Source organism: Gorilla gorilla, chromosome 5, assembly GCF_029281585.2.
Source record: "Gorilla gorilla gorilla isolate KB3781 chromosome 5, NHGRI_mGorGor1-v2.1_pri, whole genome shotgun sequence".
Lineage (NCBI taxonomy): Eukaryota > Metazoa > Chordata > Mammalia > Primates > Hominidae > Gorilla > Gorilla gorilla.
In genome coordinates, this window is record NC_073229.2 from 29,606,612 (window position 1) to 29,632,220 (window position 25,609).

The 25,609-nt window shown below is 39.8% G+C and overlaps 1 protein-coding gene across 1 annotated transcript in view; it reads left to right on the top strand.

The window, feature by feature from the left end:
- The first annotated feature begins 12,842 nt into the window (after positions 1 to 12,842).
- The window catches only part of HIVEP1 (HIVEP zinc finger 1), a 231,128-nt gene continuing 218,361 nt past the window's right edge, over positions 12,843 to 25,609 (top strand). The window contains exon 1 of the mRNA XM_063707336.1: positions 12,843 to 13,224. The gene's annotated coding sequence lies outside the window, so the exon portion shown is untranslated. The remainder of the gene's footprint in view (positions 13,225 to 25,609) is intronic.

Here is a 25,609-nt window from a genome sequence, read left to right on the forward strand (position 1 = left end):
GCTAGGGGGCTTGGAGAGATCTTGAGGTGGTAATACAGTCTGGGGGCAGGAAGGGATGGGTGGAGAGGCAAAGCGATGAGATCAGTGACAGTCAGATAAGCCCAAGGGCCCTGGGTGTCCTGGTGTGTCAGGGTGAGAGAGCAGACCCATACAGAGCCAAGCCAAACCCTGCTGACTCACAGCTTTCCTCTGGAAGCTGCCCTGCAGTGAGCGTGCAGACAGAGCTTCCAAGCAGCCCGAGAAGGAACAAGAGCTTTCTCAGCAGGCAAGGGCGAGGCTGAGGCTGAGAGTGGAGCCTCTGGCCCTGGTGCAATCCTGAGCCTCAGGGGCACTGAGTTCTAGGCCCAGCTGCCATCTGATCTCGTACCAGTTCCTCCATCTACAAAGAAGGGGATTGAGGGGCTGACACTAGAGGTTCCTTAAAGTTTCTTCTGATTCGAAAAGAATGATTCTAATGATCCCATAAGCTTCCTCTTTGAGTACTTCTTACCCAGGAGGAAAATCTGGTAGATTCAGGTTTTGTGAAGCCTGAAGTGTATACAATTTGGGGATAGAGTTACCAGAGAAATTCCTGATGCCCAGTTAAATTTGAATTTCAGCCAAACAAATCAGAAAATGTTAATACATATATGTCCCAAATATCGCTCATGACATACTTATACTAAAAGGTTATTCACTGTTTACCTGATTTTCACATGTAACTGTGAGTCTTGAATTTTATTTGGTAATTCTGACAACTGTAGTTGGAATGAATTCTAAGTAAAAGAACATAAAATTAGGATTACAGAATTAAATACAAATGTGAAGGTTTATTGGAATGAGAAAAGTAATCACAGGAAGTCACCGGAGCTTTGAAGATTTAGGCCTGTTTCAGCAATTGGAACATTCTGCAACTCCTGGAACTCACAGGGATCCCCAGTAAGTGAGAGGCCTCAAGCCTCAGGTTTATAAGCATCACAGCCAATTCACATTTCCTGGGATGTTGGCGTCTTTTCTAAAGCCTTCTCTATTTATTACCCTAGTTTCATTGGTTCTCATGGCAGCCTCTCAAATTATACAATTGGGTATTTTTGTAACTCCATCTCTTCATCTCTTATTTTTTAGTCTTTTTTTTTCTCTATTGGAGTTTGGATTTTTAGCTTTTCAATTTCATGGAAAAAACAGATTTTAAATAATATTTATGAAACAGTATAAGCCTTTCAGTTTAGACTATTTTAGAGACATCAGATTATATTAGTTATATGGGCAACTGGTAATTTTATTGTCTACATTTTATAAAGTCTAAAAAGAGAAACAAAGAATAATAAATTTTTCTTTCACTTAGAAACTGCTTTAGAGAAACATTTAATTTTGACTGTAGCCTGCAGATATGTCAAGATCTTTGTGTACATAAACACATATGCATATGTATATGTTTCTGAATGCTATGCAGGATTACCTTAAAGCATAACTAAGTCCTCCAAAATGATTGACCAGTAGGAAATCAGTCAAATTAGACAAAATTGTTCTAAAATGTTTATGAGTAAAATGTATGTATATTTTAATTATCATAAATGAAGTATCCATGGAAGATATTTTGTTATCTTTCATTTTAAATTTGAACTAGTAGGTTCAATTTTTTTCTTATTGAAAGAAAGTATTCTTGAGCACTGTTACACAGATTTCACATTATTATAGCAGATAATGTTTTTGGCGTTGAAAATTCTTAATCTCTTCCTAATGATGGTAGCAATTGGCTTAAAATGTAATGTGATAGAAAATTAAAGTGACTATAAAAGAAAATAAAAGTAATTTAAGATGGAAGAAAAATGCAGAACACGATAAGCAGAAAGAAATAGAGATGAAATACCAAGAAATTAAATCTATTTTGCAATTTTTGAAAAATGGCTTGAAATAAGTTGTGTAATGTATTAGTGGATTCACAGTGGTAATTGAATAAACTAGTTCACTATTCTGGATACACCAGTTTAATAATGTCATAATTTGTGCAGCCATTTGCTTGCTTTTTCCCTCTAAAATATTTAAGGCACTCCACTTGGCTGTATGTGTATAAGCATGTAATGATGGCGGTGGTGGTGGTGCTGGAATGTATAGCTGTGTGTAAGCATGTAGTCATTGTGATGGCAGTGATGGTGTGTGTGTGTGTGCGTGTGTGTGTGTGGTAATTGTGGTAGGGCTGGTGAATACCATATAACTTCTCTAATTACTTCATGATATTCATCTTGCTTTTTATTGTACAAATTAATAATTATAATTAAGTATTACTAAGGCTTTCTTTTTCTGAAATATTTAACAAGGAGTAGAATTATATCATCTTTAATCTTTAAATTTGCCTTTCTTTTTGAAAAGGTGATTAATTAAATGCTCAGTAGATATTTATACTATCTTAAGGTTCCCAACTTTTCTTTGTGCTTTCAATTAGCTTATTTCTTGTATAGGTAATTATCTGGGCATCTTTTATGCATGCATATGGAATGCTTGTGATTTTTTGTTTTTAAACTGAGTACACAACTGCTGATGAAATTTTTATCCATGTATACAGCTTTAGCTAGGGGAAAGTAAGTAACAAATATTGCCTCACCAAAGTACTTCTCCTTATTGTCTGACCCAAAGATATTCTACAGCTTAAAGTTGCTGAAAACATCGGCCTCTTCTTTTAGGACTATAATCTCTTTACTTACTACGCTGCTAATATATTTGTTCTTTCTCTGAGTGTATCTGCCCCAAGTTTGGTTATTATTTAGTTAGCCACTTGTCATTGTATGAGGTCACTGCATTTTCAAAATTCTTCTTAATTACAGTTATTCAACTTTATGTATAGCAGATTTCTGGAAATCCTGTTCTCCAACTTTGCACAATAAATCCTAATATAAATTAGCTGCAGGAAATGATGCTTCACTGAAAGGCTTATACATATATATATAGCTAAAGACAAGAATTGCGGGATACATTTTCCATCTTTTGGAAATATGCAAAAGTGTAATTTGAAGGTAACTATTTGCATGCACAAAGATACGTTGTTGCAATAATAGCTCAAAAATAATGCATTATACAGCATTTGAACACTAAAATGAACATTACATTTAGCAATAAGAGAAATCTATGTATTGGTCTTGAAAACATGCAAGGCTTTTATTGTTTGTTGTGGGAGAGTTTTCAGATGCAGGAAAATGTTTTTGAATGGATAAAAGCTGCTTGAAGACGTAGTAAAGAATAGTTGAAGAATCTGACAGTTTTCGCCACCATCAGATTGGTAAAATGTTAACATTGGACCGTTCCAAGTTTAAAAGGACTCTCCTACATTGCTGGTGGGAGTACAACTAGGACAGTTACTTTAGGGATAATCTGACAATACCAAATCAACTTGAAGATGCTCATACCCTAGAGCCCAGCCATTTTATTCCTAAATATATGCCCTAGAGAAATTCTAGCCTACATGCACAAGGAGACAGAATGCTCATTACAGTTATTTTTGCTACTTTTAAATAGTAAAAAATAAAATGAATACTGAAATTAGATATATAAAGACATTTAGTGTATTCATATAATGGAATGTTATAGAGCAGTTAATACGAATAAACTACATGGATTACTATACAGAAATACCAGAAATCTAATACCGAAGATGAAAAGTAGGTTACAGAGGCTCAGCTGAGTGTGATAGCATTTATATAAAATTTAAAGCAACAAAAACAGTATTGAGGGGGCACACAAGGACTTGCAGTTAAAGTGTTACAAATGTACAATGGGCGGGGTGAGGTGGCTCACGCCTGTAATCCCAGCACTGTGAAAGGCCGAGGCAGGCAGATCACAAGGTCAAGAGATTGAGACCATCCTGGCCAACGTGGTAAAACACTGTCTCTACTAAAAATACAAAAATTAGCTGGGCGTGGCGGCGCACGCCTGTAGTCCCAGCTACTAGGGAACCTGAGGCAGGAGAATCACTTGAACCCGGGAGGCAGAGGTTGCAGTGAGCCGAGATCATGCCACTGAACTCCAGCCTGGTGACCTGGCGACGGAGACTCTGTCTAAAAAAATAAAAATAAAAAATAAAAATAAAAAAATACAAGGGAAATAAAACCATAAAATTAAAGGATGGTGGTTATTCCTGGGGAGGAGAGGGGGACATGGAATCAGGTATATAGGGTATGTTGCCTGTGTCTCTAATATATAATTTCTTTTTTATAAAATAATACCTCAGCAAGGCAGTGGTCAGAGGGAAAAAAACTGAGATGTTCTCCTTACCATGAATGAATGTATGAATAATGAATAAATTAAAAAATAAATACAGACAAAAGCAGATGCTATTGATAAGAGACATGTAACTTCATTTCATATGCTTGATACAACACAGATAAAGATGAAGACTGCTAACCTTGCTAAAAATGATGATTCTTTATTCACTAGATTTAACCTGATGGACTGCTTTCAGTTGTGATGGAGACAACAAAAAAGAATGACAGGCTTGGAAGTATATCATCAAGCATTATATCTAAAAGGAAAGTAATATTATTAAGGATTTTTTAAGAATTTAATTTTTTGGCATAATATTTCTCTATTAATATAAAAGCCTGTGGTTTGACTTTATCATGTCTGATTTTCAGGCATGTTTTCAGGTAACCTTTACGTCAGGAAGATGCTACCTGCCAGCTCCCAAGAGTTATTTTATCACACATCTTAATAAATACAACAGAATGATGATCACACTCCCCTCCCCCACCCCCAGCGCTATTTCTCCTCCTTTTTCCCTGCCTTGTCCTCTCACACTGCAGGTGCTCACCCAGGCATGCAAACTAGAATCTCCAGGCTGGGGCCTTACCCACCCTTCACCTGCCCCTGGGCTGCCAACCACAGTCTTCTTGCTGATATTTGCCCCGTGTAACATCCACTGCTTCCACTGCTGCCTCCTTCAGGCACCAGCAGCATTGAAATGCTGACAGTAAAAGCCCCACTAGGCTGCCCACTAAGCCGTCATCCCGTGACGCTGCACCCACTGCTTCTCCCCAGCTCCTCCGCATGAGTCTGCCCTTCACTCCCACGCAGAACAGGTGGCTCATGAGATGTTCTGATCTTTTGACCCTCTTGTGCCTCTTGCTCTGTCACACTGTACTGTGTCATCTGTCCCTCCTCTCTACTGTACCTGCACTCCCTGAGGACAGGAACAACGTCCAAGGGCATCTTTGTCTCATGTATAATGCATTGCATGAAATCCAACTGGGCGCTGTGGCTCACGCTTGTAATTGCAGCACTTTGGGAGGCCAAGGCGGGCAGATCACTTGAGGTCAGGAGTTCAAGACCAGCCTGGCCAACATGGTGAAACCCCCATCTCTACTAAAAACACAAAACTTAGCCAGGTGTGGTGGTGCATGCCTGTAATCCCAGCTACTCGGGAGGCTGAGGCAGGAGAATTGCTTGAACCCAGGAGGCTGAGGTTGCGGTGAGCCGAGACAGTGCCAGTGTACTCCAGCCTGGGCAACAGAATGAGACTCTGTCAAAAAAAGAAAGAAAGAAAAGAAAGAAAGGAAGGAAGGAAGGAAGGAAGGAAAGAAGGGGAAGGAAGGAAGGAAGAGAAGAGAGGAGAAAAAAGAGCAAGAGAAAGACAGAGAAAGAGAGAGAGGGAGGCTGAGGCAGGAGAATTGCTTGAACCCAGGAGGCGAGGTTGCAGTGAGCTGAGATAGTGCCACTGCACTCCAGCCTGGGCAACAGAATGAGACTGTCAAAAAAAGAAGAAAGAAAGAGAGAAAGAGAGGGAGAGAGGAAGAGAAAGGAAGAGAGAAACAGAGAGAAAGAGAGAAAAAAAGAAGGAAGGGGAAAAAAGAAAGGAAAGAAAAAGAAAAAAGAAAGAGAAAGGAAGGAAGAAAGGAAAGAAGGGAGGGAAAAAGAAAAGAAAAAGAAAGAAAGAAGAAAGAAAAGAAAGAAAAAGAAAGAAAGAAGAAAGAGAAATGCATAGTGGGTGCTCAATAAACTGAACTGGGAAATGACTGATAATCCAGACTCAGTGCAAACTATTAAATTTTTTTTAAATGTTGTGCTACTGGCAAAATCCTTTAGTGATCAGATGCCCAGCCTGGTTCTAACTACATCCTCATTTTCTGTTGTCATTTTGACTCCCCATCATCTTCTGAAATCCCCTCTTTTTTCTCTCTCTTATCTACTGTCTACATTCATTTGAACTGAAATACTCATTTCCATGTATCTGGGCTGATAAAATAATTGCAGAGATTTTTCATGCAATTAACTCACAGAGTAGACTCTAAGTACGCTGTTAGATTTTCTATAGCACCACATACTGCTAAGTCTAATTTGCAACCATACAAATCCATGACATGTTGGAATTTAAGGAGGTTCATTAGCCTACAATATTTACTCTGCAAAAATGTTTGCTGGAATTGAAAAAGTAACCTCCCTCACTTCACAGAAATCACTGACTCCCTTTCTGTTGCTTCAGGGCAACCGCCAGATAAACTCCCCAACTTGCAATGTAAAAATCTGGAATGGTGGTTGCTTAGTCTTTTCTACACATTTACAAGGGGCTACAATGAGGCAGAGAGTAAATCACACATAGATGGAACCTGTATGTCCCACACTGGAGCTTATTTCGGTCACCATCTTCTTGCTGGGTCTTTCCCAAGAAATCTCTTTGGAAATGGGAAGTTATGTCTGGAAGTCAGGTGGCAGAAGGCCACCTGTGTGCCTACCGTTTGGAAGTCAGGGATGGAGGAGGGTGCAGGAAAGCATATTGCATTGGCACCACCAAAATGATGCACTCTAACCTGAGGCCACACACACCACACACACACATGCTTCTACAGGATGTATGCCAATCCACTAGCCACGTCGCCCACGCTCATTCACAGGTCCTGAAAGCTAGCCCACCGTGAGGCCAGGAGGAGGTGTTTTAGTAGAGAATAAAAAACTAGGATCAGGCACTGATAAGGGATGAAAAAGATGAACAGAGACTTATGATGAAATAGAATAAAGGCAGAGGAGAAGTGTGTTGAGTGTGTGGGCAGAAGCACTAGGAAGGGCAGGATTGTAGAGGCACATATGATGTACAGGGGTCCTGACACAGCCGTGGCAAGGAGATGCTCAGAGCTTCTGTGGCCAGGACACGATTGTTGCCTAAAGAGAACAGCTGCCAGGGACATTGTTGACGGAGAGGGACAGAGCGGTCCTGCAGCTCTTTGGGATAGGGAAGTAATTCCTTCACTGGGGCAGTTCTTTGTACCTAAGGGAAGTTCCGAGGTCAGTATTCTTATTTAAGAATATATTGAGGTTATTGAGATTCCATATTATTATGGAAATAATAGTTGTGACATTTAGTACTTCTGTTAAAATAATAAAGTCTACATATAATAATATTTAAAAAGGCTTTATATGTACAAGTAAATTTTTTTAATCAAAGGAATTTTCTTCAAATTAGACTTTAAAATAAAAATGGAGAAATACGGGCATTAACTGCAAAGATATGAAGAAGGACTAAAACTTCAAAATCTAAAAAAAAAACTTAATTTCACTTAATATTCTAGAATACACACATTCTGATCAGTTTCTGTCTACAAGAAAGTGGAATAGTTCTTGTTTTTTGTTTTTTGTTTTTTTTTTAAATGGCGTGAGCCCGGGAGGCAGAGCTTGCAGCGAGCCGAGATAGCGCCACTGCACTCCAGCCTGGGATTAGTTTTTAAATGTTGACACAGGTATAATAAAAAGGTCGGCTTTTTATTACAGTTCTGTAACTGCAGAATGGTTGATGGAACCTGCATGTCCATCACAATCAAGATGTGTTTTCTACTGGCTCTGATTGGGGGATAGCTGTGCGCAAAGCAGAGGCCTAGGCCCTGTAGACATCACAAGAGAAGACACACTTCTGACATGCACTTAATACCAGTTCCCATTAAACCAGCGCACTGAACATAAAACAACCTGACCCAGAGTAACATTTTATTTTATTTTATTTTATTTTATTTTATTTTATTGAGTTACAGAGTCTCACTCTGTCACCCAGTTTGGAGTGCAGTGGTACAATCATAGCTCACTGCAGCCCTGATCTCCTGGGCTCAAGCGACCCTCCTGTAGCTGGGAGTACAGGTGCCTGCTACCATGCCTGGCTAATTTTAAATTTTGTTTTATTTTATTTTATTTTGTAAAATCGGGTCTCTCTATTTTGCCAGGGCTGGTCTTGAACTCCTGGGTTTTCCTCTCACCTTAGCTTGCAAAGTGCTGGATTACAGGTGTGAGCCACCACGCCCAGTCCTTTTTTTTTAATTGGAAAGATAATTACAACAAATAACTATATACACGCATATAGAGAGAAGAGACGAGTTATCCACAAAGGGAGAATAAATAGGTTTGCCATTGGCATGTTCCTAAGACATTAATAGAGTAAGCTATATTTTCCCTAGAATGTTTATACTTGTGTCATAAACACGTATGTGTCACAATACTGTGAACCACTGCATCACACCCTCCAACACACTCACACACACACACACACACACATACACACAGAGAGAGAGAGGGAGAGAGAGACAGAGAGCGAATGAGTCTGTTCTCATATAGTTGTTATATTAGCCACAAGGTTAATGATAGACTTCCATGATCGCATTATTCTTACTCTTCAGTGGACTGGGTAAGGGATATCCCTCCACTTCTGACATTTATTTGGCAAACAAAATCCAGCTGCTGTTCCATGATGCACCATTCCAGCAACTCGTCAAAACTCATCTCCAGAGTGAATTATGCCCCCAGGGAGTCGAGTGAGTCACACCTTCCTTCATCATTTATTATCAGCTCCTAGATTCTTTATTTAATTCCCAGAAAGTCCAGGCTTTTTGAAATAGAATGTTGCTTTGAAATAATCAATATGAGATTAAATTCAACTCATGAAGATTGTTCAACACAGAGACATTTGCAAAAGACGACGATTTTCACGTGGCCGGGTGTGGTGGCTCACGCGTGTAATCCCAGCACTTTGGGAGGCCAAGGCAGCGGACCACTTGAGGTCAGGAGTTCCAGACCAGCCTGGCCAACATGGAGAAACCCTGTCTCTACTAAGAATACAAAATAGCCAGGCATGGTGGCACATGCCTGCAATCCCAGCTACTTGGGAGGCTGAGGAAGGAGAATCGCTTAAACCCTGGAGGCAGAGGTTGCAGTGAGCCAGGATCGTGCCACTGCACTCTAGCCTGGGTGACAGAGAGAGACTCCATCTCAAAAAAAAAAAAAAATGATTTTCACACAGCTGGAACATGTTTCTTTTAGAACATTCATAAAAGTAGTATTAAGAACTACTATTAGTAAGCTGTGTTCACAAAGAAAAATATTCCGCTATATCTGCACCTAAAGTCCTGTCCATACAACATCCAAAAAACAAGACAGGAAGGGGAGGATGAGCTATCCAGGGTTCTCAAATTGTGGGTGCCAAGATCCCCATAACATTTTCAGAGGCTCCTCAAAGTCAAAACTGTTTGATAAGAATGTCAATATGTTACTCTGCATTGTAAGTATTATTGTCCCACGAGTGTGTAGGGTGTAGTAAACATGAACTGTGACATCACAACCAGCTCAACTGACTGAATACAGAAACAGATATGAGAATCAAGCTCTCTTCTCTTAAGCCAGATAATAAAGAGATTGGTAAAAATGTAAAACAATGCCATTCTTCTTCCTCATTATTGTTGTTTGGGAAAATAAAATTATTTTGCATAAAAATATGTCATCTACATTAAAATAATGGTTTATTACTGTTATTTTAAATGAATTAAATAATAATTGAAAAGATTTCTCAGCTTTAGGCTGGGCACGGTGGCTAATGTCTATAATCCCAGCACTTCGGGAGACCGAGGCAGGTGGATCACCTGAGGTCAGAAGTTCGAGACCAGCCTGGCCAACATGGTGAAATCCTGTCTCTGCTAAAAATACAAAAATTAGCTAGGTGTGGTGGCAGATGCCTGTAATTCCAGCAACTTGGGAGGCTGAGGCAGGAGAATTCTCGAACCCAGGAGGCAGAGGTTGCAGTGAGTCGAGATCATGCACTCCAGCCTAGGAGACAGAGTGAGACTCTGTCTCAAAAAAAAAAAAGGAAGGAAGGAAGGAAAGGAGGGAAGGAGAGAGAGAGAGTGAAGGAAGGAAGGAAGGAAAAAAGGAAGGAAGGAAGGAAGAAAATATTTCTTAGTTTTAATTTCTAATACAATAAATATTGATAGAAACAGCCTGCATATAACAAAGCTCTCTGGGGTCGTCAATTATTTTTAAGAACGTAGGTTTCCTGAGACCAAAAAGTCTGAGGATGGCTGAACTCTACAAATGGCTGAGTACATTTACTGTCAATTTGGAAGCATTCTCTCCTAAAAAATAGTGTTTCAAAAAAATGTTTTCTGTGACTCAGAGGGGAGTTTTCCATAGAGAAGCCTCTTGCCTGGCTATCAGTTGGCTGCACCTGAGCTAGTTTCCATCTGACCTTATCTCTAACATCCTCTATAGCTCCCTTCAGGCAAACAAAGTAGAAGGACTTGGTGGGGGCTTGGACCCAACAGCATATTATTCTTGGAAAAGACTTGCTCTGGGTCCTGGGCCTCCTCAAAGCTTAATCAGTTTAAGCCAATGCTTCCAAAGAGGCCCACCTTCTCCACCTGCCTGTCTAAAATTCATCATATTTGAGCTTTTCTTGGACTACAAGCGGCCATTTGAAAATACGTATCTTCTGATTGCATCGGAATTACCTGGGAGGTTTTTTAAATATGAAGGTTCCCAGGCCTCATACTAGACCTAAAGAATCAATAGCACAGAGCTGAAAGGAGCATGTCTGCTCTCTGTGACAAGCTCCCTCCATGACGCGTGATGCACACTGTCCCCAGAAGGCACAGTCTGTGCCTGGAGATCAAAGGAAGCTCGAGACCGGGGCAGCCCCCAGCACCTACCAGTGAAGTCAGGCCTCGGAGGGGGCCCAAGCATACAGGAGCTGGTGCAAGGAGAGGTGGGCCAGGTGCTCCAGGGCCTTGGAGAGTCTTTTCATTGGGAATAGTGACTAATAGAAGGTAAGAGGAAGAAAAGGGAGATCAAAACGGAAGAAATACCAGGTTAAGAGAGAGGTTCCAGACATGAGGGCCCAGGAGGGCTAAACTTTGAACATTTCACACCCCCAGTTTTGTTTAGAGCCAGCTCCAAGCCTTGATTTAGTGAAGACTCAGTTTAGACTCTGAATTCAGTCCAAAAGGCCAGCTCTGATGAAGACTCCCCGGAAACATAAGCAGAGAAAAAAATAGATTTTTTTAAATTATTTTTTAAAATTTTGTGGGTACATAGTAGGTATATATATTTATGGGGTACATGAGATGCTTTGATACAACCATGCAATGTGAAATAAGCAGATCCAATTACATTCTTTAATAAACAATTATTATTGACTCTAATCATCCTATTGTACTATCAAATAGTAGGTTTTATTTGTTCTTTTTTTTTTTTTCATATGTACCCATTAACCATCCCCAACTCCCGGCTACAGAGAAAATTTTAAAACCAGAAAGAGTGATCCTATAAATATGATCTAGCATGATTACATAAATAAGCATGAAAGTGGTCATGGAAAAAGTTAGAAGACCCAAAGTCAACCACATTTTCACCTACAAAGTATGTTTGGAGGAAGAAATTCTGTGTCTGCATGTTCTCCTGGCTAGGTGGTACAGGAAGCAGGGAGCCAGAGGGAGAAGGTTCTAGGCTCTAGGCCTGGCCATTCTGCCATTACCTATTGTGGGGTACCTTATAAAACAAAGAAACAAAAAACCTCAGCCAGAAATAGCCTAAGAGTATGTATGCTTTACTCACTTTCTTTGCTGTTGGTGCCATGGATTAGTCAATGATGCTTTAATGCAAAATGGTGAGAGGTGACAGCGTGCTGGCAGTCCTCACAGCCCTCGCTCGCTCTCGGCGCCTCCTCTGCCTGGGCTCCCACTTTGGCGGCACTTGAGGAGCCCTTCAGCCCACCGCTGCACCCTGGGAGCCCCTTTCTGGGCTGGCCAAGGCCGGAGCCGGCTCCCTCAGCTTGCAGGGAGGTGTGGAGGGACAGGCGCAAGCGGGAACCCGGGCTGCGCGCAGCGCTTGCGGGCCAGCTGGAGTTCCGGGTGGGCGTGGTCTTGGCGGGCCCCGCACTCGGAGCAGCCGGCCAGCCCTGCCGGCCCCGGGCATTGAGGGGCTTAGCACCCGGGCCAGCGGCTGCAGAGGGTGTACTGGGTCCCCCAGCAGTGTCAGCCCACCGGCACTGCGCTCGATTTCTCCCCAGGCCTTAGCTGCCTCCCCACGGGGAGGGGCTCGGGACCTGCAGCCCGCCATGCCTGAGCCTCCCACCCCCTCCGTGGGCTCTTGTGCGGCCCGAGCCTCCCCGATGAGCGCTGCCCCCTGCTCCAGGACGCCCAGTCCCATTGACCACCCAAGGGCTGAAGAGTGTGGGCGCACAGCGTGGGACTGGCAGGCAGCTCCACCTGCAGCCCCGGTGCGGGATCCACTGGTGAAGCCAGCTGGGCTCCTGAGTCTGGTGGGGACGGAGAACCTTTATGGGTAGCTCAGGGATTCTAAATACACCAATCAGCACCCTGTGTCTAGCTCAGGGTTTGTGAATGCACCAATCGACACTCTGTATCTAGCTACTCTAGTGGGGCCTTGGAGAACCTTTGTGTCCACACTCTGTATCTAGTTAATCTAGTGGCGACGTGGAGAACCTTTGTGTCTAGCTCAGGGATTGTAAACGCACCAATCAGCGCCCTGTCAAAACAGACCACTCGGCTCTACCAATCAGCAGGATGTGGGTGTTGCCAGATAAGAGAATAAAAGCAGGCTGCCCCAGCCAGCGGCGGCAACCCGCTGAGGTCCGTTTCCACCCTGTGGAAGCTTTGTTTTTTCGCTTTTTACAATAAGTCTTGCTACTGCTCAGTCTTTGAGTCCACGCTACTTTTATGAGCTGTAACACTCACTGCTAAACGTCTGCAGCTTCACTCCTGAAGCCAGTGAGACCACGAGCCCACCGCGAGAAACAAACAACTCCAGACGCACTATCTTAAGAGCTGTAACACCGCGAAGGTCTGCATTTTCACTTGTGAGCCAGCGAGACCACGAACCCACCAGAAGGAAGGAACTCGGAACACATCCGAATATCAGAAGGAACAAACTCCAGACGCGCCACCTTATAGAGCTGTAACACTCACGGCGAGGGTCCCCGGCTTCATTCTTGAGGTCAGTGAGACCAAGAACCGACCAATTCCGGACACGATAGTTTAAAGCAAGCAGGTTCTATATGCAAACCCTTTAGCGATTTTTCAATTGCCCTTTAATTGCAAATTGTTTTCAAAGAAGGCTTTAACCTAGTGGCTCTTTCATTGGTTCCTTCTGTTCCTGAGCATCCTGTGAACATGTAGACCGTTCACATACTGATTTTTAAGCTAAAAATATTGCATTTCAGGAAAGGCCTAGCGAATTTGGGAAATATGGTAATAAGGTAGAATCCAACTTATTGGGATAATTTTTGGATGCGAGAATACTTTCAACCTTCAGTTATGATTGTTATTGCACAAACAAGATTGGGCTGCCCTAGCAAGTCTCACCGAGGTTTTGCAACACATTTACAAGTACAAATCTGTGTGGCAAAGAGTACTTTTTGTACTACGGGCAGCTTTGATAAGCGGAGGTAGGAGGAACTCAATTTAGCCCAATCTGTAGTGCCTTCGCAAAGCTCTTGCTCTTTGCCTTAACCTTCCCCACACTCAAGATAAGATAGAAAAAGAAAGATTTACCTTGTACAGGCCTTTCAGAAGATAGACTGCGGAATTACAGAATGCCTAATGAGAAGCACAATTCTTTTCTCAGTGGCTTGCTGCTAAGAAGGATCCATTGTTCATTTTGTTGGAAGATATGAGATGCTTTTGACTACATCAGATCTATTTAATAAATGACCTTTTCAGTGATTTCAGCAGTAGATACTCCTAAAGCATTATGAGACATCTTCCATAAACATTTTTTCTCCCCAAATCAGTTTTTAGAGTACTTTATGTATCTGTTAAGACATCCCTAGTTTCATAGAAGTATATAACATCAGTGATCCAGCTGGTTAGAGCCATCAGTACTTCACTTTTGATGAATTATTTTTTAGTCCCTTTCTGTTCTTTTTATCCCCCACCTCAAAGGAACTTTCACATGATAGGTACTCAGCAGATGAAGGAATGCCCTGTATGGTAGCGTAGTTGAACATGACATGTCAATGAAGTATGTAAGATAATTCAGAGAGGTCTCTCTGGATGACATGCTCAAGGTAGGTGAGGTCCTTGGTATAACGGAGATCTCAACCTGTATCTAATGTGGTGAAGGGTAACACGGGACCATGGAGAGGGTAACATGGGACCGTGAGGCACCAAGAGGCAGACTGCACTCCATGACCCTGCTGCCTGTTGACATGCTGGGATAGGGAGGACCTAAAAACTCCATGTTCGCGGCTGGGCATGGTAGCTCACACCTGTAATCCCAGCACTCTGGGATGCCGAGGCGGGCAGATCACCTGAGGTCAGGAGCTCGAGATCAGCCTGGCCAACATGGTGAAATTCCCTCTCTACTAAAAATACAAAAATTAGCCAGGCGTAGTGGTGGGTGCCTGTAATCCCAGTTACTTGGGAGACTGAGGCATGAGAATGGTTTGAACCTGGGAGGTGAAGGTTGCAGTGAGCCAAGATCAAACCACCACACTGTAGCCTGGGTGACAGAGTGAGACTCTGTCTCAAAAGAAAAATGAAAACAAAAAACTCTCGAGATCACTCTAGAATTAGTTCTATTTTTTCCTGGATTTTTAACCTATAACATTGTTTTCTCTGAAATTTTATTTATTTCATTATGTATTCATGTTTATATTTTATAGTTTTTTTCATCCAGGCATGAATGAACTAATTTATTCAACAGATATATATATATATATAAAATGTACCTACCATGCTATGAGATGGAGGTCTGTTGATTTCGTTAACAACTAAAAGGTATATTTGATTTATGTGGTAGTCTAGACCCGTGTTTGTATCTATGCATGAGCTGTTTGTTTGTTCGCATATTTATTTAGTTTTAGTTGTCTGTATGGGAATTCATAACTGGCTTGAGGGCAGAAGCTGTTGTTCTACTTATCTCTGTATCATAAGATCACGTAGATAGTAGGTGATTAATAAATGTTGAAATAATGTTAAACAAATTACACCAACTTTCTTAATGGAATTGAGACAAATTATAATTAAAAGGTTTATCCCATCAGTATCAAATTCAAAGTATCTGGGAAAATCTTGCAGAAGAAATCAGGAAAGATATTAAGATGTAGTTAGTGCAAATTTAGGCTATAAATTAGACTCTGAGCTTCCTGATAGCCAGAGTAGGAGGAAAATTTGCCAAGGTACATTGGAAACAGTGATAGGTCCTATATTTGTATTTTATTTTATTTTTTTATTTTATTTTATTACTTTTTTTTGCATGCACTGGGTACTTGTAGTAAAAAGGAAAGCATCGAATAATGTTATGAAAAAATAAAAGTTCATCTTTCTGAAAGTGAAACCTCCTTAGCCTTTTTAATTTAGAACTGATTAAATTCCTTCCCTGTTTGAGATTATAAACTTTACATATAAATTGTGCCTAAAGCAAACCAAAAGCCTACCCCAAACTCCTACCAGTGAAAAATACCTAAGAAGAAGATCAAAATACCTGGAATGGTTGATTGACCCCTAGAGTAGATGTGGGCATTATGTATAAGAAATTTTCCTCCAACAGTGATGTACAGTAACTCTTGAGAAAATACACCTAGAACCATTTATGAATTGTCAAATGAGGAAAATATCTAAACATTTCAATGAACAAAGAGCTTTGGTTGCTAATTAAGAAGTGACAGTAGAGGTTTTTGATTTTTTTCTCCAAGATCATTTAATGTTCAGGTGATCCTAGGGAGGTCACAAACCTTGTGAAGCCTCAGTTTCTTAACCGGCAAAACGAGAATCATAATACCTGCCTCATAAGAAATCAATGCAGATCAATGAGATTATGTACATGGACAAAGTTTACAAATTATAAAATTATAATTTTGGTCCTATAGATTCTAGCATTGACAGCAGTTAAACTTGAGTTGGGAAGTAGTCAATTTTTTGCAACCATGCATATATGATTAGTCAAATTCATGTAAGTATAACTAATTTCATCTGCTGAGATCCACTTAATTTTTTTGCTCCGTAAATGGATACAATTTAAAAATGTATGAGTTCAGTGGCTCAAATGAATCTGTATTGCCATTGTTACTACACAACTTGATTTTATATTTTAAAAGCTTGTCTTCTGTAAGAAGCATGAATTCAGTGTCTCTCCATAGATTTAATACCTATTTATGTGCAATCATCATGCAGGATAGTCTTATGTGTGATGCAGTTCTTCTTTTTCCAGCATATTCTTTTCTTGGCATTATTTACACTTGGTCTGAATAAGCACATTTAGATAGCTTAATGGTACAAGTGATTACACCATGCTTTTGAGCTTTTATGAGGAAAATTGAAGTATATAATTATACTTTTGCACAAACTGGTTTGACTGTTCTCAAAACAAAACAAAAGAAAAACCCTGACTCTACTAATTTTTCAAATGGCTGCACCAGCATGTTTAGAAGCAATCAATCAGCAACAATCACATTTCAGATAAACCTCAAGGCTAAGATGTCACCAAGGCGAATAGGAGAAAATGATTGGCTCCAGTGGACATGCAAAAACAAACTTTTTAAACGAAAGCAAACATCACAGATTCCCCGATCCATTCCCTGGGGCTACACAGTGAAAGGATGGATGCTGGTGAGAGCTGGAGAAATGCTACAAAAGGAACCAAACTGTCCCTTCTGGTCTGCCAGGCTGGCACACAAACAGTGGAAGGGAGCAGTTGCCAAAGGAGCAGAGGCACAAGCTGGGACAGAGCATGAAGGGCTTGAGAGTGTCCAGTAGCAGGAAGACAGGGAAATAAGGAACTTCCTTATCCTGACAACATCTGAACCTCCCCCACCGCTATAGGGGGAGCAAGCCCAGCAGTCATGGTATCTGAACAACGCGGGCTGTGAACCTTGGCCAAGCCACTTTCCCTCCGGAGCACCTGCTGATCTCTTTTCTTGACAACTCCCTCTAAGGCAGGGGGTAGATGGCCCAACAATCTCCTGAGTCCTTGTCTCATTCCTTCATTCTCTTCCAGCTAGGGAGCAACTGCTGGGATTGCAAAGGTTTATTTATTTATGTATTTATTTTTGGTATTTCATTTTCTTTAATTGCTTGTGTCCAGCAAAAAAAAAAAAAAACCCTATATTTCTATATGTAAAAAACCCTAAATATGGCTGGGAGCAGTGGCTCACGCCTGTAATCCCAGCACCTTGGGAGGCCGAGGTGGGTAGATCATAGTGAAACCCCCTCTCTGCTAAAAATACAAAAATTAGCCGGGTGTGGTGACACACGCCTGTAATCCCAGCTACTCAGGAGGCTGAGGCAGGAGAATTGCTTGAACCCGGGAGGCGGAGGTTGCAGTGAGCCAAGATCGCACCACTGCAGTGAAACTCGGTCTGAAAAAAAAAAAAAAAAAAAACCTAAATATGGGATATCTGTTTCTTCATATACAAATAAAGTGTGTGATTTCTGGAGCCAGTTCCTTTCACCTGTATGAAGAGGGGCAGAGATTAGTAATACTGCTTAAACATGCTTACAGCCTAGTGCCAGGTGTACATATTCAGATTTTTTTTATTTCTTAATTTGAGTAATGCCTTTTAAGCCACATGAGGTATTTCTTTGACAATAGCAAAAGGAAAAAATATATATCATTTATGATGTTTCACAAAATCTCAGTCTCGCCATTTATAAAGATCACAAGTTTACAAATGGCTAATAGAGATTCCCAAGAAATTACCTGATAATAAGAGTACTTACCTGTGACTCTTCAACAATATTCACTATTACAACAATATTCACTATTTTACATTCTAGAAGTCATTGAAGTGCTGATTTTATAATAATAATACTCAGTCAAGGTATTAGTAGGGTGGTGATAACAGTACTCTTGAATATTCTATTCATCCTATTTCTTCCAGCCTCCTTGCAGTTAGGGTCACATAACTGTTTCTGGCCAATGGATGTGAAAGGAAATGAAGTGTGTCACTTCCAGGCCAAGGCATGGAAAAACCTTGAGCAATTCTCTAGTTCTTTAAATCTGCAAGGTTGACAGAAGTCTATAAGATAATAGAGACTTTAGATTGAAGCAACCTCCATTGCAAATCACTGCATTGGGCAGTGTTTCCCAGACCCATAGTGGACATTACCTGAGTGAGAAATAAGCTTTTACTGTATTTTAAAAAACCCTGAACTTTAGGAGCTGTTATTTACTGTAGCAAGCGTAGCCTGTTCTAATACAGAGAAGAATGGGTTTCAGTTTTGAGAGCTAAACAAAAATCTAGTTAGACTCTTAAACATTTCAACCTTTTAATTAAAGGCTTAGTAGCATGTATCAAGAATTGGCAGGCTTTTTCTACAAAGGACCAGAAAGTCAATATTTTAAAGTTGTGTAGGCCAGATAATCCCTCTCATAACTACTCCACTCTACCATTAGAGCATGCAAGCAGCCATGATAATTCATAAAGTAATGATCATGGGTATGCTTCAATAATTTTGTATTTATGAAAACAGGTAACAAGCAGAATTTGATGCACAGGCCACAGCTCACTTCCCCCTGTGATAGAGAATCACTGTTAAATGTAATAATCTTGGCCGGGCATGTTGGCTCATGCTTGTAATCCCAGCAATTTGGGAGGCCAAGGCAGGCAGATCAATTGAGGCCAGGAGTTTGGGACCAGCCTGGCCAACGTGGTGAAACCCTGTCTCTATTAAAAATACAAAAATTTGACCGGGTGTGGTGGCAGGTGCCTGTAATCCCAGCTACTGGGAAGGCTGAGGCAGGAGAACCGCTTGAACCCGGGAGGTGGAGGTTGCAGTGAGACGAGATTGTGCCACTGCACTCCAGCCTGGGCAACAAGAGTGAAACTCTGTCTCAAAAGAAAAAAAGTAATCTTGAATACTTAGTGCTCTAGTTTCCCAGGGCTGCTGTAACAAAATGCCATTGGATTGCTTAAAACAACAAATATATATACTATATATATTTATTATATTATTAATATATATTATATTTATAATAAATTATAATGTATTTATTAAATAGAAATATATAATAAATTATAATATATTAATTTATTATATTATTAATATATAATATATAGATAATATAAATTATATATAATATATAATACACATATATACACATATAATATATAAATATATGTATTTAATTTTTCTCATACTTCTAGAGGCTGTAAGTTCAAAATCAAGGTGTTGGCATAGTTGGTTCCTTCTGGGAGTTTAGGGAGGCCGTCTGTTCCATGCCGCCAGCCTCACTTCTGATTGTTGCCAGCCACCCTTGGCTTGCGGCGTCATTACCCCAAACTCTGTTTCCGTGGCCGCCTTCTCCCTGTGTGTCTCCCTTCTTCTTTACAAGGATACCACTCATGTTGCATTAAGCGTCCACCTTTTTCTCCAGGATGATTCATCTTAACTAATTATATCTGCAACAACCCTATTTTGAAATAAGGTCATATTCTGAGGTACTGTGGGTTAGGAGTACCCCAGTACTCCTATTTGTTGAACAACAAATCATTTTGGGGTACACAATTCAATTAATAATGCTTGGCTTTTTAAAAAACATAAACATATTTAGTAAATGGACAACAATGCGAGTGAATTTTTTTTTTTTATTTCAATAGCTTTTGGGGTATATGTGGGTTTTTTGTTACGGGGATGAATTACATACTGGTAAATTCTGAGATTTTAATGCACCAGTAACCCAAATAGTGTACATTGTATCTAATGTGCAGTTTTTATCCCTAGCCCCCCTTCCAGCCTCCCCCTTCTGAATGTCTAAAGTCCATTACATCACTCTGTATGCCTTTGCGTACTCATAGCTAGGCTCCCACTTACAGGTGAGAACATACGGTTTTCGGTTTTCAACTCCTCTGTTACGCAAGTGAATTTTAAATGAGATCATGTGCCTTGGCTTTGTTCAGAGAGGTCAGTTCAATTACCCTGATGACAAGATTGAATTGTTCGGGTATCTAAGAGCAATGGAAAGAAAAACTGAGTTCATAAGTAAAATAACACATAGGACTTGGTAATGCACATTTACAATTCAGTATTATTGTTCAGGCTTCTATCTTTTCTAAATCATCGATTGATGCTTTAGATGAGAAAATTAAATTTGATTTACATATTTTAAGTTATTTCTTAAGACTGTTATTAAAGCATGGGACTAATGAAATGATTATTTCTTAGAATCTGAATGCAGGCATCTATAACAATTTTTGGAAAAATACTCCGCGATTTTCTTGGCAGGTTTTGGAACCTTGAAATGTGAAAAAGCAGCACACAGGTGCGCATTAAACAGGTGCTTTAGACAGTACGTATGAGTAGTTCAGAGGAAGGAGAGAGCACCAGGGCCAGTAGGGCTCCTTCCTGGAGGAGGAGTCACCTGAGCTGTGCTCAGAAGGTGGCCAGGATTTGGATAGTCTAGCCAGAGAGCATCTGATAGGAGCAAAGGCAGGAAATGACACGTTTGTGGGGAGGATCAGAGATAGCAGGAACATGTAGGAGAAAACAGGAGTTATTATTGCTGAGTGGTTGAAACTGATATGAAAGACCTTGAATGTCAGCCTAAGAAGAGTTCAGATATTACATAGGTGAACAAGAGGTTTCTGAGCAAATAATATGATCAAAGCTGTGTGGCACCCTATACAAGATAAAAGAGGCAATGGATTGATGAGGGCTTATTACAATAGTCTAGTCATTACAAAAAGAGGTGCTGAGCAACATGACAGAGTGATGGGGTAGCATTAAATGAGTAGGATTGGATCAAAAGAAGTTTGATGATCTTGGTGACTGGAGTTATGAGACAGGGAAAATCATGAAGGAGAAAAAGATAACCCAATGTAGCAACAAGAGTGAGGGAAAAGAGGAAGAAGGCAGACATAAATACAAGGAAGGATCACAGGTCAAATTCCAGCTAATTACAATTAGAGTGAAGACTAATTCATCAATTCTATTTGAATTCGTCAAGATAGAATAAGGGGCCAGGCGCAGTGGCTCACTCCTGTTAATCTCAGCACTTTGGGAGACCGAGGCAGGCAGATCACCTGAGCTCAGGAGTTCAAGACCAGCCTGGCCAACATGGTGAAACCCCATCTCTACTAAAAATGCAAAAATTAGCTGAGCATGCTGGCGGGTGCTTGTAATCCCAGCTACTCGGGAGGCTGGGGTGGGAGAATCTCTTGAACCCAGGAGGCAGAGTTTGCAGTGAGCCAAGATGGCGCCACTGCACTCCTGCCTGGACAAGAGCAAAAGTTCATCTTGAAAAAAAAAAAAAAAAGGATAAGGTATCCATGGTTACAAATAAACACCCATATTTCAATAGCTTAACACAACCAAGATTTATTATGTGTTCATGCTGTATATCCAGTGCTTATTAGATGGGAACTCAGTTCCACTGATTCATTCAGGTGGATCCAGGATAACGGGTATTGCACCATGTTGCGATGCTGCCACCTCAACATGGAGCTGTATGAGGGGAAGAAAGAGCATGTGCCACTCACATCACTCTTAACTGCATCTAGCCCATTTGCCAGAACTAGTCACATAGCCCCAACCCAGTTGCAAGAGAGGTAATTGGAAAATTGGTAATTTTAAAAGGTAGGGGAAGCTCATGAACTATCTGGTCAATTAGACCTGACCTGGGGAAAGAAGAGAAATTAAAAATGGGTTGAGTAATCAGATATGAACTAAGGAAGGAGGAAAAGTTTCAAATTGTTTGAAATCTTGGCATTTTGACATCACATTGTCCTGGACTTTCTTCCATCTGGAAGAGACAGAGGACTCATTATCTGAGAGAGAAGCCAATAGTTCTAGGACATGCTGATAATTTACCAAGGTGCAGGAAGACATGGACCCACACAGCAAGGTTTGCAGAAGCAGTAGTGAAAAAAAAAGTTTATTTTTCCTTGCACTCTGTAAAATCTATCTCATTCAATAAGCCTATACATGTAAATATCCCTGTGACACTAATACATATGTCATAGGTTGGTAAATATTATTTACATTGTAAATAAAAATTCTAATATAATATTGAATCCTTGTGAATTATTTTCATTGGTGATTGATTTGATGGGTGATTATGTTTTTAGGAACTTAAAGTGTGTGTAATCAGATATCCATTAATTAAAACTATTTAAGTGAGTGCCTATATTTGAGTATCCACAGTACCCTACCACAAATCTTTATGCTACTTTTTCAAGCCTTTTACATGTGAGAGAAAGAAGCAGAAAAATAACTAATCTTAAGACAGTGTGACAAGTGCTATAAAAGGAATGTAAATAGTAATATTAGATCAGAGAGTAAGGGTACATTACCTCCCCTCCTTGGAAAGTTCCAGAAGGCCTCCCTAGAAGGTGATACTTAATCTAATGTTTGATGTTTTTATTTAACCATTAACCAGAATGGGTTGAAAAAGGGTGAAGGTTATTCTTGGAAGCAAAGCTATTTAACCCAAAGTCATGCAACCGAAGAACCCAACTTCTCAGAGAGCTGTAAATATACCAGCTTGGTAAGAGTATTAGGTAATATTCAGTGGTGATGGGGAATGAGACTGGAGGTATTCAGAACATAGATTGGAAATAGACCTGTGTGACATGTTAAGGAAACTGGAGAGTCTTTTAAGCCATTGAGAGTAAAATAAAAGGATTATTGCTATTATGTTTATATACATGTTTTAAAAATAGTATAATATTTTTTAAAAACCTTTTATATTGTCACTATCCAGAGAGGATTACTAAATATATTCTGGAGTATTTTCTTCCATTATTTACATATTTATACACTTTTTATCCTACTTCAATTTTCATATTCTACATTTTTTACTTACTATTATACTGTATCTTCCAGCATCATTGAATAATTTCTGACAACATGATTTCTAATGAGTGACCAATATTACAACAAATGACTCTACTAATTTTGTTTAACCTTTCCTTTACTGCTAACAATTGGGTCATTCCAAATGCTTTGCATAAGCATCCATGTATAAAAATCTTTTAAATTAAAAGTGCATTTTTATGCCTTTAAGATAGAGTTCAGGCTGGGTGCGGTGGCTCATGCCTGTAATCCTAGCACTTTGGGAGGCTAAGGTGGGAGGATCACTTGAGCCCAGAAGTTAGAGACCAGCCTGGGCAACGTGGCAAACCTGATCTCTACAAAAAAATAAAAAGGGCAAAATTAGCCAGATGTGGTGGAGTACACCTGTAGTCCCGGCTACTCAGGAGGCTGAGGTGGGAGAATCACCTGAGCCCAGGGGGAGTTTGAGGCTACAGTGAGCCATGATTGCACCACTGCACTCCAGCCTAAATGACAGAGTGAGACCCTGTCTCAAAAAAAGAAAGAAAGAAAGAAAGAGTTCGTAAATTGAATTGCTATGTCAGAATGAGTAAATTCTTTTGAGACTATGTTTTACTAATATCTAAATTTAATTCCACAAAAATTTTGCTTATTTACACCTTTCTGTCTTGCCTCAGTAGCAGTGTAAATATTCTATTTCTTTATAGGTTTATCAGTGAGACAAATTATTTGCTTTTATTAAAAAAGCTTACTAGATTTTTTAATAAACTAAGTTTTTAATGGACATTTTAAGAGATAATCTTTGTTAAATAAAATTTGATTTTTTAAATAAAAGAATTTTTAAATAAAAGTCCAATGAAAAAATGTTGAGGAATATATACAAATGCAAGGAAGAAAAATTAAATAATTTCAATTCTATTTCCTATAACTAAGGACTGGCAACATATTGGTATTTAGCCCTCTAGTCTTTAAACTTTCTCTCATTAAATACGTTTAACAAAGTTGAGACCTACTGGTTGTAAGTATATATTTTGCCTTTTTCATATAGTATAGAGCAAGTGTTGTATGAGATCATTAATTAGTCTTTAAAATATGGCTTGTAAGGGCTGCGTAACATCTTATATGAATGGGCCATTTTAAATAACCATTCCTGTATTATCGGCTGGTTGGTTTTGTTCTAGTTTTTCATCTTCACATTAACATCCTGGTGCATGCTTCTCATTAATTCCTTGAGATAAATTGCCAAAATGGAAATGTTGAGTAAAAAGATTTGAACATGTTTTATGACTTTTAATTCATTTGGTAAAATGGCTTTTCAAAAAAATACTCATGAGTGGAATGAGAGGTATTGTTTCACAACATTCAGATCTTATTCATATTTCAAATTTTCCTATTTGACAGGTAACAATTTTTAATTCTAATTTTATCATATATAATATTTAATAGCATTTTAGGTCTTTCTGAGCAATGTTTATTTGGTCATATTTTGAGGATGTAGTGCCTTTTTTTGTTGTTGTTGTTGTTCAAAGTCTTTCTCAAGACCACTAAGATTATTAACCATTTATCTGTAATAATTATTCACAGTGTTTGTTTACCCTGTATTTCAAACTGCTGAGTTATTGGATTTTACTTGTGTCTAAGTTGGCTATCACATATCTTTCAGTAAATTTTTTAGGAAGCGTACAGGGGTACTTTCTGAGCCTTTACACATATACAATATCCCTTCTGTTGCTATCACACGTGAATAACACTTTGCAGGATACAGAATTCTTACACTGCAATCTTTTCCTTCACAAATGTATAACTATTGTTGTTTGATATACAGAATAGTGGAGACAAAGTCTGAGGCTAGCCTTTGTATGTGTGATGGTTAATTTTATGTGTCAACTTGACTAGGCCACAGGGTATCCATTTATTTGGTCAACTCTTATTCTGGGTGTTTCTGTGAGGGTAGTTTTGGATGCACTTAACATTTAAATCACTAAATTGACTTGTTGCAAAATGTTCACTTCCTTTTGTGGATGAGCCTTATCCAATCACTTGATGGCCTGATTGGAACCCTCAAAATTTCCCTGAGTAATGGAGAGAATTCCTCCTGTGTGGTGGCCTCTAAACTGAGACATTGGTTTTTTCCTGCCTTTGGACTTGAACTAAAGTATCATCTCTTCCTGGGACTCACACCTACCAGCCTTCAGTTCATACTGGAACTTAAACCATTGGCTCTCCTGATTCTCCAGCCCACTGACTTAATTCCTTATAATAAATCTCTTTATACACACACACACACACACACACACACACACACATCCTATTGAGAACCCTGAGATAGTATGTTACCATTATCTAGGTTTTTTCTTCTGCTTTCATGCTTATATAATTTATTTTCTTTATCTGTGAAATTAAAAAAGTTTACTATTACCTAGGAATGGATTGCTTATAATCATTTTATTTGGAACTCAGAATGGTTTGAATGGGTGGGAAGTTGCAGGACCTCCTGCGTGAAAGCTGTTCTGTATGTGGAGTGCAGTGAGGGAGGTCATCCACTAGGAGAAAGTAGGTGCTAAATTCTGTGACTTGATGTTGTGCCTTTAGAGTTCTCATCTCTGTTC